The sequence below is a fragment of the Saccostrea echinata genome, unplaced genomic scaffold (assembly GCF_033153115.1).
Source record: "Saccostrea echinata isolate AGI-Se365-2 ecotype Australia unplaced genomic scaffold, CSIRO_AGI_Sech_v1 ptg000057l, whole genome shotgun sequence".
Lineage (NCBI taxonomy): Eukaryota > Metazoa > Mollusca > Bivalvia > Ostreida > Ostreidae > Saccostrea > Saccostrea echinata.
The window spans coordinates 542,501-549,441 of NW_026889806.1; positions in this window are offsets into that span (position 1 = coordinate 542,501).

The following is a 6,941-nucleotide window of genomic DNA, read 5'->3' on the forward strand; positions in this document are numbered from 1 at the left end:
TATCAATAGGGTCTGTATACCAAGGCTTTGGCCATATATTCAGGATTAAAAGTTTTGTAAAAAAAAAAAAAAGTCAAATGTCAAGGTCAAAGATCATGGGCAATATACATTCCAGTGACTTGTTATAGTTTTGTCACGGGCATTGCACAGTTGAATTATGAAAACATATATTTCATGCCATACTAAGCTTAGGTCAGGGTTATTATTTTTTTTATAAGTATATCAAATTTCACAAGGTCATAAGATAAAAAAAAAATAATAAATTCAGAAAGATTTTGTAATTCGTAATTCATATGTGGAATATGAGAGTCCGATCTTTTCAAAATTATTATATATTTTCTATTAGATGAATATTTCTTGAAATTGATAAACTAAACAAAAAATTTTGACCAATGTTCAAGTTTTTATGATGAACAAACACAGACTGTCCCGGCGCATTTGCTTTAGCAATAGAGAATAATTGAATAAAATTCCATGAAAGATAAAATGATAATTATGATAAAACGTTTTATTTGAAGTAGTGAAATCTATATCTTTCCAAATTAATTTTATTAGCAAAACATATATTCAAAGAATAAGAAGCGTAGATAGTGTGTATATCAACCCCCCCCCCCCTCCATTTATTTTTGTAAACTTTAAAAAATATCATGCTGGCAATTTTTTTTATGCTTGGTAAAATAAAAACTGATATATGAATAATCTGCAGTCTAAATTTATTTCATATAAACACACTGCCCACACGTTAGGTGCCTGTAAACATTTATGTGCAACAGAGGCAATTGATGCTACCTTTTTTGTATATATATGAGGTAAAAAGGTTTTTTGTTATAAATACCTCCTGCATTAACAAGTGAGGTTTGAAATATTAAAAATTTATTTTAAGAAAATGTTCCGAAGATTCGACTATCGTTCGAATAATGTTATCGAATAGTCAACTAAGGAAAATAAATATTTTGACATCCCTAGAAAATACACAGTAACAAGATTTCGAATATGAACTTTTCGCATATAAATCACAAGATTATCGCATAATTAAATATGAATCACAGGAATTTTTTTAAATGTAATTGTAAAGTATTCACAACCTTCAAAAATAGATCACAAGATAATCGATTATGAATTACAAAATTGAGTGAGTTTGTTTCTTATCGGACTATATCTTTGTGATTTCAAATAATTTTACCATGTATCGTACATTTTTGGGCAATTTCTTAGAAAGTCAATTTTTCTAATCATGTGCAAGCAAACACAATCTGTGATTAATGTGTTTACTGTTGATTCTACTTGTTTTATAAACAAAATATTTCATAGAATTTACCTGTATTAGACTAGATGTACAATTTGCAACCAGTTTAAGCGTTCTCAATTCTTTAATTTATTTGAATAAGATAAATTAATCTAACGCTTTACTCGCATTTTCATGCCCCAGTATCGAAGATTCGAGGGTATATAGTTTTTGCCCTGTCCGTCCGTCTGTCTGTTTGTCCGTAAAAACTTTAACCTTGCCCGTAACTTTTGATTGGTTGGAGCTATGGCTTTCATATTTTACATGTGTATTCCTTGTGACAAGACCTTTCTCTGGATACCACCATATTTGACCTTTTGACCTTGACCTTGGAGTTTGACCCAGTTTTGCAAAATTTTACCAAACTTTAACCTTGGCCATAACTTTTGAACGGTTGGAGCTAAGGCTTTCATACTTCACATATATAATCCTTGTGACAATACCTTTTTTTGGACACCAACAACTTTGACCTTGATCTTGAAGTTTGACCTACTTTTGGAAAACTTTAACCTTGGTCATAACTTTTGAACGATTGGTGCTTTGGCTTTCATATTTCACCTGTGTATTTCTTGGGAGAAGGCCTTTCCTTGGGCACCATTAATTTTGACCATTTGACCTTGACCTTGATGTTTGACATACTTTTGAAAAAAAAAACTTTGACCTTATACATATTTATTAAATGGTTGCTACTGGGGTTTTCATATTTCACAGGTTTATTCCTCGGGACAAGACCTTACTTTGGGTACCAACATATTTGATTTGCATTTGAGAAAGTTTAACCTTCGCTGTAAGTTGCCATACGGGGGCATCAGTGTTTCACAAACACATCTTGTGTCCTGTAACGGTGATTTTTGTACATCAGTACTGGGGGAATTCAAATTTATACTTTAACATTAACTCAGCAGGAAGGAAAATATTTATACAACATAATAACAACAAATCAATAATTTGCAATTATAAAATGTTAACTTGTTTTTATAAAAGATAAAAAATTGTAATAACAAATTGTTAATCTGATCTTATGATTTGATGAATTGTAAATACAAATAAAATAAATAATATTTGTAGTATTTACACCGAAGAAGGAGCCTTGAAAATCTATAATGGGGTCGTTATTATTGGTCCACATTTCCCTACACTTTGATCTACATGTTTAGGCCTTGTAATAAATTCCAAGCAACACATTCCAGACAATTATTTAGCCATCCTTATTTATTTATCATGATAGTTAGACTGACAACACCTTGTTATAAATAGTGAGTTTAACCCACTCCCCCCAATAGAAATACATGTAATCGCTATAGGTTATACCTCCTTAAATTTAAATTTAAACTTAAATTTTCAGTGCAGGCGTTCATTAAAAAAATATTTTTACAAAGTCGCACAGTCCAAATGCAGACTTTAAAGCTTAGTATACATGAAAGTTTGATATGTTTGATGTCAAAGAACATATCGTATTAATTTCTCGAACGGTCTCTAACATGGTCATTTCAGGCCAAAAATAAATAAACAAATTAGTGAACAAATAAACGTACAAATAAACCTCACTTTACAGCAAAGGACTTTCTCTTCTTTAGTGAACAAAATTATCTAAAAACTATAATGGTTCTTATCGAATATTTCAATTTAATTTTGTTTGGTATTTCAAATTAAAACAAGATGTGTTTGTGAAACACTGATGTCCCTGTATGGCAGCTTTTGGCAATGGTTAAAGTTTCTCAAATGCAACTCAAACTCAAATATTAATAGCTGAAAAATGTTGTTACCCAAAGAAAGGTCTCTCAGTGAAAATATCTGAGAAATATGAAATTCCAAGCACTAACCTTTCAAAATGTTTAGCCCAGGTTAAAGTTTTTAAATGTGGGTCAAACTGCAAGGTCAAGGTCAAAGGGTCAAAATAAAGGTACCCAGGGTAAGGCCTTGTCATAAGAAATACACATGTAAAACATTAAAGAATTAGCACAAACTGTCCAAAATATATGGTCAAGATTAAAGTTTTTCAAAAGAAGGTCTTATTCCAAGATAAAGGTCAAAATTTCAAATATGTTGGAACCCAAAGAAAGGATTTGTCACAAGGAATACACATGTGGAAAATAAAGGCACTGATACTAACTGCTCAAGGTTAAAATTTTTAAAAGTTGGTAAAACTCAAAGGTCAAGGTCAATTTTTTTAATATCCGTTGATAGGTCTTGTTACTATGAATACACATATAAAGTATGAAAGCCCTTGCACCAACTGTTCAAAAGTTTCAAAAGTTATAGCCAATGTTAAAGTTTGGTAAATTCTTGCAAAAGAGGGCAAAACTCCAAGATCAAGGTCAAAAAGTCAAATATGTTAGAACCCAAACAAAGGCCTTATCACAAGGAATGCACATGTGAAATATGAAAGCCATAGGTCCAACCAATCAAAAGTAATGGGCAAATTTTTGCGGACAGACAAACAGGTGATGGGTATACAGACCCTGGTGATAGATGAACTGCTCTAGTTATAGATAGTAGAGACCCTAGTGATAGATAATACAGACCCTGGTGATAAGTATACAGACCCTTTAAATAGATAATATAGACCCTGGTTATAGAAATACAGACGCTGGTAATAGATATACAGACCCTGGTAATAGGTCCACAGTCTCTGGTGATAGGTATACACACCCTGGTGATGGGAACATACAGACCCTAATGACAGATAATACAGACCCTTGTGATAGATTTACAGACTCAGGCCCTGGTGATAGATATCCAAACCCTGGTGATAGATAATACAGACCCTTGTGATAGATATACAGTTTCTGGTGATAGCTATACAGACCTTGGTACCAGATAATACAGACCCTGGTGATAGGTATACATACCCTGGTGATGGGTATTCAGACCCTGGTGATAGGTACATGTATATAGACCCTGGTAATAGATAATACAGGCCCTGGTGATAGATATACAGTTCCTGGTGATAGATAATACAGACCCTAGTATGGGTATACAGACCCTGGTGATAGGTACACAGACTCTGGTGATAGGTATACAGACCCTGGTGATGGGTATATAGACCCTGGTGATAGGTATATAGACCCTGGTGATAGATAATGCAGACCCTGGTAACAGGTATACAGACCCTGGTGATGGGTATACAGACCCTGGTGATGGGCATATAGACCCTGGTGATAGATAATACAGACCCTGGTGATAGGTATATAGACCCTGGTGATGGGTATTTAGACCCTGGTGATGGGCATATAGACCCTGGTGATAGATAATACAGACCCTGGTGATAGGTATATAGACCCTGGTGATGGGTATATAGACCCTGGTGATAGATAATACAGACCCTGGTGATGGGTATACAGACTCTGGTGATGGGTATACAGACCCTGGTGATGGGTATACAGACCCTGGTGATAAGCATAGAGACCCTGGTGATAAGCATAGAAACCCTGGTGATGGGTATATAGACCCTGGTGATGGGTATATAGACCCTGGTGATAGATAATACAGACCCTGGTGATAGGTATATAGACCCTGGTGATGGGTATATAGACCCTGGTGATAGATAATACAGACCCTGGTGATGGGTATACAGACTCTGGTGATAGGTATACAGACCCTGGTGATAGGTATACAGACCCTGGTGATAAGTATAGAGACCCTGGTGATAAGCATAGAAACCCTGGTGATGGGTATATAGACCCTGGTGATGGGTATATAGACCCTGGTGATAGATAATACAGACCCTGGTGATGGGTGTACAGACTCTGGTGATGGGTATACAGACCCTGGTGATGGGTATACAGACCCTGGTGATAGGTATACAGACCCTGGTGATAAGTATAGAGACCCTGGTGATAAGCATAGAAACCCTGGTGATGGGTATATAGACCCTGGTGATGGGTATATAGACCCTGGTGATAGATAATACAGACCCTGGTGATGGGTATTTAGACCCTGGTGATAGGTATACAGACCCTGGTAATGGGTAGACAGACCCTGGTGATAGGTATACAGACCCTGGTGATGGGTATATAGACCCTGGTGATGGGTATATAGACCCTGGTGATGGGTATTTAGACCCTGGTGATAGGTATGCAGACCCTGGTGATGGGAATATAGACCCTGGTGATGGGTATATAGACCCTGGTGATAGATATATAGACCCTGGTGATAGATAATACAGACCCTGGTGATGGGTATATAGACCCTGGTGATAGATATATAGACCCTGGTGATAGATAATACAGACCCTGGTTATAGGTATATAGACCCTGATGATGGGTATATAGACCCTGGTGGTGGGTATATAGACCCTGGTGATAGGTATATAGACCCTGGTGATTGGTATATAGATCCTAGTGATAGATAATAGAGACCCTGGTGATAGATAATACAGACCCTGGTAATAGAAATAGAGACCATGGTGATAGATATACAGACCATGGTGATAGATATCAAAACTCTGGTGATAGAAATACAGATCCATGTGATGGTATACAAACTATGACAATACATAAACAGACCCTGGTAAAAAGTATACAAACCCTGTAAAAATAATTAATTTATAAAAGTAATATATGATAAATAAATAAATAAATAAATAAATCAGTCAATTAATAAAGAAAGAAAGACATAAATAAACATACGAATAAATAAATGCATACCAAGTTAATAAATAAATGAATAAATGAATAAATAAATTAATTAATTAATAGAATAAGAAATAAATGAAGGAATGAATATAATAAATTAATAAACAAATAAATGAACTTCTTAATGAATTAATGAATTACTTAATTATTAAATTATTAGAATAATTAATAAATAAATAAACAAATATACATACAATTAATAAATCAATGAATTGATTAATAGATAATTAATTAATGGATGGAATAATTAACAAATGAAGGAAAGAATGTAATAAATGAATTAAAAAAAAAATACATAAATATATATTTTTTTTAATGAATTAATCAGTTACTTAGTTAATTAATTAAAAGAATGATAACTAACTAACTAACTAACTAAATAATAAATAAATAAATAAATAAATAAATAAATAAATAAAAACTAACTGTAAAGTTGATTCATTTATTCTTCTGCTTTTTTAAATAAAAGTTGATCGAATCATGCATAAATTTCTGCATCTGACTACAGTATCATTCCGCATTACTAGTTTCCATTATATATTCCGAATTTCCTCCCTGCTGTTTTCCGATCTCGATGGAAATTTATTGCGCGCATGCGCTCTGCCTGGTTATAGAGGCTGGTTACGAGATCCAAAACAGCATACATATTATACCTCCTTAAATACGACGTCATGTGACGTCAGTGTATCGACGCACCAAATGTCACGTGCAGTATGACAATCGAGCCCGATCTAAATTAAACCTGAATAAAATATCTGCGCTCGCCCTAACAGTCGCACCGTCAACATATTAATTTCAGACCGATATATCACGGTAAACAGCTCAGCAGATAGCTGTAAATAAACTTACTTATTAATAACAAACCATGACCAACTTCATCCCAAATATTGTAAAGTCTTTGTAATAAAATTAACAAACTAAAGTAACGCACCTTTCTACAACCCAAAATCAGTCAAAATCACTGCTGTCTGCTACAACTCGTGTTTATATACGTAGTAAAATGACATCATGAAACGCGA